We start from the raw sequence: 10,931 nt of genomic DNA, 5'->3' as shown, positions 1-10,931 counted from the left end.
CATGTTGGAGGCTAGCATGGGCAACTCAGCTAGGAGACCATTCCTGAAGATAAAATAAAAAGAGCTGAGGATATAAGGGATGTAGCTCTGTGACACAGCGCTCGCCATAGCATGCGTAAAGCCCTAGGCTCCTGAAAAAAAGAAAGGGAAGAAGGGAAGGGGAAGGGAAAAGAAAACCTTGGGGTGGGGGCTGAGGGTGTGTGGCTTTGTGGCAGAACATAAACTTAGCATTTGTGAGGTTCTAGGTTCAATGCCAGGCACCAAAAATAAACTAAAGGTCTTGGACAAGTTGTCATGATGGAGAAGACGGACTTTGGTTTTCACTCCAGAAAAAGAGAAAAGTTTTAAAGAGCAAATGCAAAGTAGGGAGCATTGGATGGAGATACTGAGATCGGGCCTGGCCATGTCACCAACCACAGATGGTGGAGTGGCCTGGGCGGAACCAAGAGCTGACTCTAGTTCACACTTCTACAAATGAATTTTCCGAGAGCTGGTGCACAGCTGATATGCACTCCTCACTGAATGGCTGGGGCAGGGACAGAGGCAACTCCAGGGAGAGGACAAAACAAAGCCAAAAAAGTAACGAAATAAAGAGCAGCGTTCTCATTTCCTACTCTGCTATCCCTATTTTGATTTTTAAATGAGGGAAAAGATGCTATGCTGATTTCTGTAAGGTGGATGAAAGGGGAAACAACCACACTCTTTCGGAACACATATCAGCATGTGCCTACCGTGGTAACAGCCACGCCTATTTGCATGTTTAAGGAGAGAAAGCAAAGCAGTGGTGCTCGGCAGGTATGTGGGACACCTGGAAATCTTTGCCCCAACTTAGATCAGATGACAATCCCTTCCATGGGTTTTTATGTAACAAATGGGAGGAGGGGCCCTTTTCTTCCCTGATTTTTAATGTCAGCATATTCTAGTAAGTACTGGTATCTCCCCAGCTCTAAATGTGGGTTCTTCTTAATGATGGGTAGGGTTATTTCTCTCCAGATGGTGGGAAGTGCCACATTAGCACTTAATTTCCTCCATTTGGTAGAGAAACAGGAACTTCCTAGTAAGAGTGAATGAAGCCCCATTGTCCATTAAGAGGGTGGAGGCGAAATCCAGGCTCTCGGATCCTGATGACTTTTTGGAAAAATTGATACAGTAGCCCCAGTCTAGCCAGACTCACTTCTCTGAGCCCACACTTGCATCTGCTCTGATTACTGAGCTTTGCAAACCCCCTTTTCCCAGCAGAGCAGTGAACTGCCAAGCTAAGCCTATGGGCGTGGGGCAGGGGCAGGAGGAACATGAGGCCGATAATCCCCTCCAACGAAACTCTAGATTGTGAGCACCAACTCTGCAATGCCAATGGTCCTCAGGTCTCCCGTAAAAGGTGCCCCACTGGCAGGAGCTACCTTCCCATCCAAAGGCGGAAATTTAACTACAAATTCAAGTGAGACCCCCTTCTTCCTAAACCTCAAGAAATAAGGAAGTCACATCAGATAGCTACAGGGGCATCAAGTGGATTCACTCAGTAAAGCAGTCATGCTGAGTATTTCACCTGAGCTGTCCCTCCCATTTTTGGCAGGGCCTGGAGGCTGGACACAGGCTGCCGCTGGACTGAATGCCAGCTTTCTGTGGTCTAGGAGCATTAATGCGAGAGAGCACTGCCTTGGATTTTTCCAGACTCAACGAACAGCATCAGCTAAACATAGCCCAGTAAGAGGGCTGCTTTGTGTGTGTGTGTGTGTGTGTGTGTGTGTGTGTGTGTATGTCTTTCCCTTTTCTTTTTTTTAAAAATCAAATTAAACATTTGAAGCTTAATTACACAATAGGACTAGAAGAACCCCCAACCTTGGATAAATGAAATGGCCAAAGGAAAAAGGAAATGCATCGTATTCTGAGAGCTGAGGCTGGAGAGGAATGAGCTTGAGAGTTAGCCTGACTGCTTGGCACGTGGCCCTTGTGCCTGAGAATAAGGACACGTGCACTAGTTACTCGTGGGCACAGTAAGAATCTGCCAGGTGGGGTGGAAGACAAGGGAGAAGAGTGAATCTGCCTTCCTGATAGAGCTGCCAAGCAACTCTTGCTGCATACCTTCACTGCTGTTGTGACAAAGCACTATGTAGGGCTAAAAGTCAGGGAATTGTTATAGCACATCTCACACAACAGTATCTGCTTGTTTTTCGCTCTGAGCTATGTCTCCAGCCCTTTTAAAAAAATTTTGTATCTTAAGACAGAGTCTTGCTAAGTTGCTAAATTGCTCAGGCTGGGCCCAAACATGTGATCCTCTTGTCTCAGCTTCCCAGACTGCTGGGACCACAGCCATTAGCCACATCCTGCTAACAGGGCAGTATTTGGAAATGGAAACTGAGGAACGTCCCGGGGCTGAGCAGTGAGCGTGGTGTGGAGTGTGCGGCAGGACTGGGGTGGCTCTGGATCGCTCCTTCTTCATAAGGAAATGGCACATGTTTTGCTCTGTACATCTCAGTGCCTTTTCTGTGCCCTGAATGCCACCACAGCAGCACTCCTGCCCCTTGTTAGACAACCGTCAGGAAGTGCCTGGAACGTTCAGGAATAAGAAGCCCCCAATGGAAAATCATTGTACTCAAAGAGCGTGCAAGCTGAGGCAGAGGGTCCTTCGCCTTTGGTGTCTGACTGCTATTTCTTCACAAGCCTCCTGGTCACAGGGGCTGTGCAGGAGCAGTTATTGGTCTTCGTCAATTTACGGGTGGCCCAGCGGATGTACACAGGAAGCACACCGTGAAAAAGCGTGACTGATCTGAAAGCAGAATCAGCTGCTTGGAAGAAACCAATGGGCTTGGGGGTTACTTCAGAGTAAATGGAAGAGACAACGTCTGATGCCTGTTGCCTCAGCATTCAAAAAAGGCGTATGTTCCAGCTAGCAGATTATTTACCCATTGAATTCACCTGATTTCAGACCAAATCAAGAAGTTTTCAAGGGCGTGCCAAGCCCTTGTATCCTAGAGATACAATCACCGCTGAGACACAGTTGAATGACTGGAAGCCACTTTCTGCCTCTGAATGCATGCTCCAGGTTCTTAAATCTCAACTCTGATTGCTCTAGTAATTCGAGAAATAGCAGACATAACATACCCCTACCCCAGTGACTAACATCCAAAATTTTACAAGAATGAAAATTAAAATATATATATAAGGAGGCAGGGAAACATCTCCCCACCGTGCAGTACGCAGGACTGGGGTCTGCCTGCACCCCCAGGGATGGGCACTAGCACTCCCCATCCAAGTTCAAGGGCTCCCCTGCTACGGCCAGCTGCCAGTCATCCCAAGGGTCATCTGAACTGCTGATTTTTCCAAAAGTCTTCTCAATGCAGCAGCAACCACAGCAGCTTTCCTGCAAAGCAAACAAAATATGAATCTTGTTAATTCAGCAGGACTTTTAAAATTGTAATTAGTTGGTTGTGACCTTTAGGAAAAGCACAGATGACTTTTTTATAATGTATGTGTGTATGGTGAGGGCAGCGGGTGCTTCTTGACCAGTTCAACTGCTTACCAGCATTGGGGTTTTTGCTTTTTTCCCTTTAGTTTATGGGAGACAGTTTAGCACCACTTGCTCTAGTGAGGGACAAGGCCTCTTTGTTTCATCTGGAGCTTGACTTCTGAGCTGTTACCACAGCCACGGTCAGCTGGATCCCAGCATCAAAGGGAGAATTTGGGGCTCACAGTGAACAGCCTTCTCTTGGGATCTGGGGGCTGCTGTCGGGACCCCGCAGATGCCAAGATCCACAGGTGCTCGCATCCCTTATAAAAATGCCTCCGTGTTGGCAAAGAAGCTATGTTGATCCTCCTAAGCAATCTGCATCACCTCTAGATTCCTTGTAACACCTAATACGGTGAAAAGACTGTGCAAACAGTCTTTATACTGTTTAGTGAGGGAATGACAAGAATCAAGTCTACATATTTAGCACAGATGCCATTCTTTTATCTAAATATTTTGAATCTACAGTTCACCGGATCTGAAGATAGGGACTCACGGATACACAGGGAAGACTGTCCTTCCATTTGCTCCATGACCGCTGCTAACCTGGAGTCACTCTGCTTCCTGCCCTAAATCCTTCCTATAGGACTCAGGGTGTGTCCTAAATGTAGGTCTTTTCGGCTGGCAAAAGTAGCAAGGGAGGGAGCGATGAACTGAGTGCCACCAGGTGGATTTTTGCAGTGTTTCCTTGAGGCATTGAGAAACCTCTAGCAAACTGAAGATTTATATGATTTATATGCCCTACACGACACTGTGGATCATGACTTATTCATAGGGCCTGGGGCGCTGTCTCTTTCCACAGGAATAATCATCAACCACCAGATTCTTAAAATCAATATTATCTCAAATTTGGTTTCACTCATAGTGCATCTTGCCAAAAAACTTCATCTCACCCTGGCAAGGAATAGCATTGTGAAGAATAATTTTTTTTAACTTCTCAAATAAATCTGCTCCCAGAATTAATATCTGACATTTACATTTTAATTAAAAGTTAAAAAGTAGGGTCGGGGATTTAGCTCAGAGGTTCTGTGGCCTGCCTTGCAAGCGCAAGGATCCAAGTTCAATCCCCGGTACCACCCCCACAAAAAAGTTAAAAAGTAAAGTTTTGGAGTACAGCTCAGGGGAAGCCCAGCATTGAGGCCCTGGGTTCTATACCCAGAACCACCAAAAAATAAAAGCAGAAGTAGGTGAACTAGGGACCAGCTGGATCCTGTGGATCTGTAGTGATTCCTCCTTGGCCAGCAGAGACCCAGATGAATTTCAGTGACCCAACCACAGGGGAACCCAGAAGAGGGAGGCAGGTGGCCAGTGTGACACCAAGGCCACCGAGTCCGGAGTGGTCCCACCCTGCAGGTCCTGCAGAGGCTGTATCTGACTGCACCCAGCCACTCCATTGTTTCCGACCTGCGCTCCACACAACCCTCAGCAATTCGACTGCCGCTCTCTCCCATCTGAATGAGTCTGGAGTGCCAGCGTTGGCGGAAAAGGACTCTACCTCTTCCAACCACCATTTCCTCTCTGTTCTTTCCCTGCCAGGCCCTGGCAACAGGCCAGCCTTGGAATGCACCCCCTGTCACCCGGCAAATGGTTCCCACCAGACCTCAAAAGCAACTCCAGCACTTCTGGTGGGAAGGTGGTTTGTGGAAAACCTTCAGGGTTTGTGGTGGCTGGGGACAAAACTGCTTCTGAGGAGAGGATGAGAGGAGAGAGAGAGGAAGAACAGGCAGGATCCTGGGCCCGGGCACCCACGGTTCACCATGAAGCAATCCACTGAGTACAGTAACCCATGCCTCAAGAAACACCAGGGTCCTTGGGACAAAATAACCTCCTCTGCTTTCCATAACTTTATCAGCCTTGTTATTGCTAGTGAGCAAGAACGGTCCTTGAAAATATAAAGCACCAGCCTTCCCATTGACTGTTCTCACAAAAATATCTGCAGTCAGAGAGCTCCAGCCTAGAAAATGTCTATCAGAATAAGGGATTAGGGCCAGTGAGGGCTGAGGGAGTAGCTCAGTAGTAGCACACTTGCGTAGAGCAGAACACTCTGAGTTCATTCCCCAGAACTGCAAAAAAGGGGGGATGAGGAATTAAGGGGGAGCAAGAACATAGATTTATACATCATGAATCCTTCGCAGTTATTAAAATTTAGCTACAAAAATGGCTATGAACTTACCTCCCAAGATTAGGGAGCTGGGGGGTTTCCAACCCCCTCATGAGGACATAAATGTTGGATTTCTAAAAGTCCTTTGTTAGTGTACTTCTCTAATCTTAACCTTTACTGTATAGAGGAGCTGGATTACTGATATGAAAGAAAGTATTCACGTATAAGACTACCCCTTACTAATTCCAACAAGCTCCACGAGAAGCATTTAGCATACATCTAGTTTGGATGCAGTGGTGTTATGTGGGGTCAGAGAGCTAAGCCAAGGCATCTAAGGGGAAAATAAAATCTGGTTCTAACTTCAAGACAGCGGAGAGCACCGTGCTCGCCGCTTCCTGCCTGCGCAGCTCTGGGTAAATTCTTTAGTTTCTCAGTCCTGAGACTTGGTTTCCCTATCTACATACAATTGTAAGGACTACGGGAAACAGTTTCTGGTTGGAGGCTGGAACCTACTGTGCCGATTATCGATTTTCTTCCATGTTCCGGGCCCTGGCCCCAAACTGACTTGGGTGAGCTCTCCCGGGCCATGCAAGGAGCTCTGCCGTCAGACTACTCCGCCCCAAGTGGCAGGGAACAGAACTTCCTCAGCTAGGACGTGGCAGAGCCAGGGTACAAACACAGCAGCCTGAATTTGGGACCCCAGCCCAGGGGAAACATTGCCCTGCTTCCCACAGCGTCTGCAAAAATCACCCAAAGTCTTTCTCGTTTCTCTTGCTGAAGAGCAGTACACACTCCTGTTCAGGAAACTACCTGCAATCAGGAGTGCACATTTTCAAGACTGCTTGAATGTGTGATTTCCTAGATTATAGCCCTAATTATTCACCAAATACATGGAATTTTCTTTCTTCTCAGAAAAAAAGAGAAGATCTGATACCAACCTTTCAAGGGGATGCCTTCCATGGACTATTCGGTCACAAGATTATGAGCATTGGAGCTGCAGTTCGTCTAGGGAAACCAGGAGATGTGTGGGGAAGGATTAGAACAATTTTCATCAGTTCCTGACTTAAGAACACAGAAGAGTCAGTAATTTACTACTTAGTCAAAATGCTCTTCAAGAGATATTCTCAAAGTCTAAAATGCTGCTGACCCCAGGGGCAGAAGCACTTGCACCCTCCCCACCCGCCGCAGCAAGTCCTGCCCCACTTTCCACCAGCATCATCATCATCATCACGTCCGCTCCCCCTCCTTACACTAGAGTCAACACTCAGGCCCCAGTCATGCTTAATTTGTGCACTGTGTCTGTCGGAGCCAATATTTGTGGTTGTTGGGCTGCAATGACTGCAAAGATGAGCCAGACCTGAGATGGTTCCTTCCAAAAGCTTTCAGATCTAGTAGCAGACGAGGGTTATGTGAGTGCTACTAAGAGAGTGGAAAAGGAAAGGAAAAAGAACCTGCAGTTTGGGGATCAAGAGAAGCCATAGTAAAGGATCTGGGGAAGAGTTGCTTCTGGTGGGGACATTATTGGGGGCATAAAAAAGGCTGGGGCCACCTCATGTCACATTGAGCCTAAGAGAGAAGGCAGAGAAATTCAGGACCGCAATTCCAAGGGGGGAAGTGCTAGAGTACAACTGGCATGCTCAAGTGATTAAGAACATATGAGTCAATGAAAAGAGATAAATAAAAGTCTATAAAACATTTTTAAACCAAGTGTGGTGGCTCACACCTGTAATCCCAGCATTTGGGAGGCTGAGGCAGGAGGAGCGCTGTGAGTCTGAAACCAGCCTGGGCTACTTAGTGAGTTCCAGGTCAGTCTCATCTACATAGTGAGACCCTGTCTCAAAAAAACAAAAAAATAAAATAAAATAAAAATAAAACATTTTAAAATTAGAATTTAGGTCCAATGGTAAGCATTTTTGGACAAGAATTAATTTTCAGCATAAAGGTAAATCCTTATTTTAGAGAACATATAATAACAAATATTATTCCAAAAACAAAATTCTGGAAAAATTTAGCCTCCATACAGGCTGAGCATCCCTAACTCAAGACTTAAATTTGAAATACTCCAAAACTGGAAACTTTCGGAGCACCAGCATGACACCAGAAGTGGAAAGCCCCACACCTGACCTCAAGTGACAATTCACGGTCCAACTGCACATTTACAAAAATATCACTTACATTACCTTCAGGCCATGTGTACAAGGTGGAAATGAAATAAAAATGAATCCCATGCTTACAGTCCTGTCCTGTCCTTAAGATTTCTCATTATGTATATGCAAACATTCTAAAAGCAGAAAAAGCCCAAAATCTGAAACACTTGTGGTCCCAAACATTTTGGATAAGGGATAGTCCACCTATTTTTCAGTGAAAAATAAAATATATTGTTTGAAAATTGGCTTTCAGTAGTGCCAAATATGTACAGTACTAGAAAGGTTCTGGAAAAATGATTCAAGCTCCCTTCACCGGTACAATAATACACTGGGTGGCAAAGGTCTCCCCCAAACTCCAGCATTTACCCCCATCCTCCACGCTCTCATCTACATAGTGGGCAAAATAACAATGGCTGCTTCCTAGGTTAGGCGTGAGGGATACATGAGTTAATTTTTATAAAAGAGTTTGGGTAATGATTGTCACAGCATCACATAATGATGACTAATTAGACTTATATGATAGTTTTTTTTAATTGCCAGAATTATTGAAATATTTATTTATCTCAGGTACCAGAAGCCGGATGGAGTAACCAAAAGGCAATTTTTGTTCTTACATTTAAAAATATATATATTTTAAGCTCTCTTTAGGGTATGTAATGTCATTAATTCTCTGCTATGGTTTCTATATTGTCCTGACACATCAAAGTGTATTTGGACACCAATAAGCTTGGATAAAAATATGTTGGTGGAAAATGGGCTCAAAATAAGTTGGTTACCCTAATAAGCGGTTTATGCAGTCTGGACGAGCTGCTGGCTAGGTAATAAGTCTATTTTTACTTGGAATCCATATTAATTATCAAGGAAAGGTATATTCAGACACAAATAAAACTCAGTGCTGATGCTGAATTTAGAAATAGAGTTAATTTCAATAAAAACTAGATGTGGAAAAACTGAGTACCTGAAGCACAGTCATTCCAAGGTTTGTTGGTCAGGGGAAAAATTCCAAACCCCAGGGAGTAGGGAGGTTGAGGAGAAAAAGTGAAGGAAATGAAAATGTGTTGAGAACACACTAAGTGAGGCCCCAGCAGCAGCCAGCCTACTGATGTGCACGTCGGACCTGTCCCCCGTGAGCCTGAAGGCATGAATGGCTTACTGCATTTACGTGTGTGCTGCCCAGCTAACCATCCTAAACATTGAGAACAGTTACTTAAATGTCATGTATCTATATCCGTGTTATTTCTAGAATCCATGATTATTTGGATGAAAACAACCTGAGAGAGACAGAGAAACCACTTAGGAAGCTACCATCACAATTCAGGGGACAGATGTCCCAGGTCAAGACAACCATGGGGATGGAGAGAGTTGGGAAGATTCCAGAGGAATAAGGTACAGGATGGGACATAAATTAAACATAGGATTAAATATAGGGGATGGTAGAGAAGAAGAAATAAATGGTCTGCTTGACACTACTCAATGGCATCTTTCACTGAGAAGACAGTGAAAGAGGAGGTGAGTTGGGGGTGGGGAACAAGTTTGGGTTAGGGCTGAAAAGACCCAAGTGGAAACATCTAGTGCACAGATGAATATATGAGTCTGAAAGTCAGGAAAGAAATCTGCACCAAAAAGTTGTATGAGGGAGTTGTGATATAACAGTTTGGCAATAAGAATAGAAAGAAATTTCACTGTCTGAGGTTAGTACAGAATATAGGCGCCACTGTTTTCAAAAAAGACTTCAGTCTTTCATCTCTGGTAAAAGTCTTCTTCACTTATACTTATATGGGCACCTGGGCCAAACTGAGTATTAGAGTTAAGACTGGTAGTACATGTTTATGATTCCAACTGCTTGGGAAATGAAAACAAGAAATCACAAGTTCAAGGCCAACTCAGAAAACTTAGCAAGATCTTGCCTCAAAAGAAAAATTTTTAAAAGGGCCAGAGACATAGCTCAGTGGTAAAGCTTTTGCCAGGCATGCCATGAGCCCCTGAGTTCAATCCCTAGCACAAAAAAGAAAGAAAGAAAAAAGATTTGGTGCCCAGTGTAGACTAAACCCAGTAAGTAGGGAATTCAGAATTCGGAACTGTTTTATGAAATATTTCTCTTGAATGTACGTGAGCATATCTTCCCCAAAATGTATGTTCTATACATACATACATACATACATACATACCAGGACACATATGTGTGTGTTTATGTGCATAGTATTCTGAATAATAATGGATGCAAAGATTTCATACTAAGCATTTATGCTGAAAATATTATTCTATTTAGAAAAACAAAATGCTCAATAAAATATTTTAAGCAATTTGACACTAGCACAAGATTTTCAAGCTGTTAGAAAAAGCAACAGAGGAACCTCATGAAAGGTTAAAATGATGTAGCTTCTGATCACCAAAAGACAGGCAGACAGGAAAAGAGGAGGAAAACAAAAAGGTCTTGGTCACCTGTGCCTTGAGTCTGGCATGGAGCTTGTGGTCTGATAACCAGGGGTGCTTGAGAGCTTCACTGGCACTTATTCTCCAACTAAAGGTAAATTCAGAGGCTTATTAGTTGGGACACACCCAATGAGGCCTGCAGCTGCAGTTCATGTCTAGTCTGGCCTGCACCTTTGGTAGACCAGATAGCTGAATGCTAAAGTCACAGTAAGATCAATCCCTGTGTGTTATGGAGAATGGTACAAGCAACCATTAGATCTGATCAGGGTAACAACACTGGTAAGACAAGCAAGACCAACGATCAAAATTCTTGTTAATAACTGACAATCTACTTCCAATAACTGTATATGGAACCCTTTTTATGACATAACATTGAGCCTCCTGAATTGAACTCCTGACGGTACAAGAACAAATTCATATGTTTATCCTAAGAACAAAATGCTACAGTGATGCTTGGTGATTACAAAAGCAATTTGCGATTTAAATCTTTTGAATGTGTATTACTAACTTTTGAATTAAGAAGGTGTTTTTCTATTTTATTGGTACATTTTAGGTATACAATATAATGACATTCATCATTGGAGATTTGTACCTTTAAATCCTAAGAAAAATGCTACAGTGATGCTTGGTGATTACAAAAGCAATTTGCGATTTAAATCTTTTGAATGTGTATTACTAACTTTTGAATTAAGAAGGTGTTTTTCTATTTTATTGGTACATTTTAGGTATACAATATAAAAACACA

General features: G+C 43.9%; 1 long non-coding RNA gene across 1 annotated transcript; it reads right to left on the bottom strand.

The window, feature by feature from the left end:
- Window positions 1-2,240: 2,240 nt before the first annotated feature.
- On the bottom strand, window positions 2,241-10,270 carry LOC104861356. The gene is made up of 3 exons (XR_779989.1): window positions 10,196-10,270; window positions 6,545-6,611; window positions 2,241-3,361 (listed from the first exon to the last, which is right to left on the bottom strand). It is a non-coding gene; the product is annotated as an uncharacterized LOC104861356 (long non-coding RNA).
- Between the last annotated feature and the right edge of the window lie 661 nt (window positions 10,271-10,931).

This window comes from Fukomys damarensis, unplaced genomic scaffold (genome assembly GCF_012274545.1).
Source record: "Fukomys damarensis isolate Sample0158 unplaced genomic scaffold, DMR_v1.0_HiC HiC_scaffold_10, whole genome shotgun sequence".
Lineage (NCBI taxonomy): Eukaryota > Metazoa > Chordata > Mammalia > Rodentia > Bathyergidae > Fukomys > Fukomys damarensis.
This window is presented reverse-complemented; position numbering and strand designations above follow the sequence as displayed.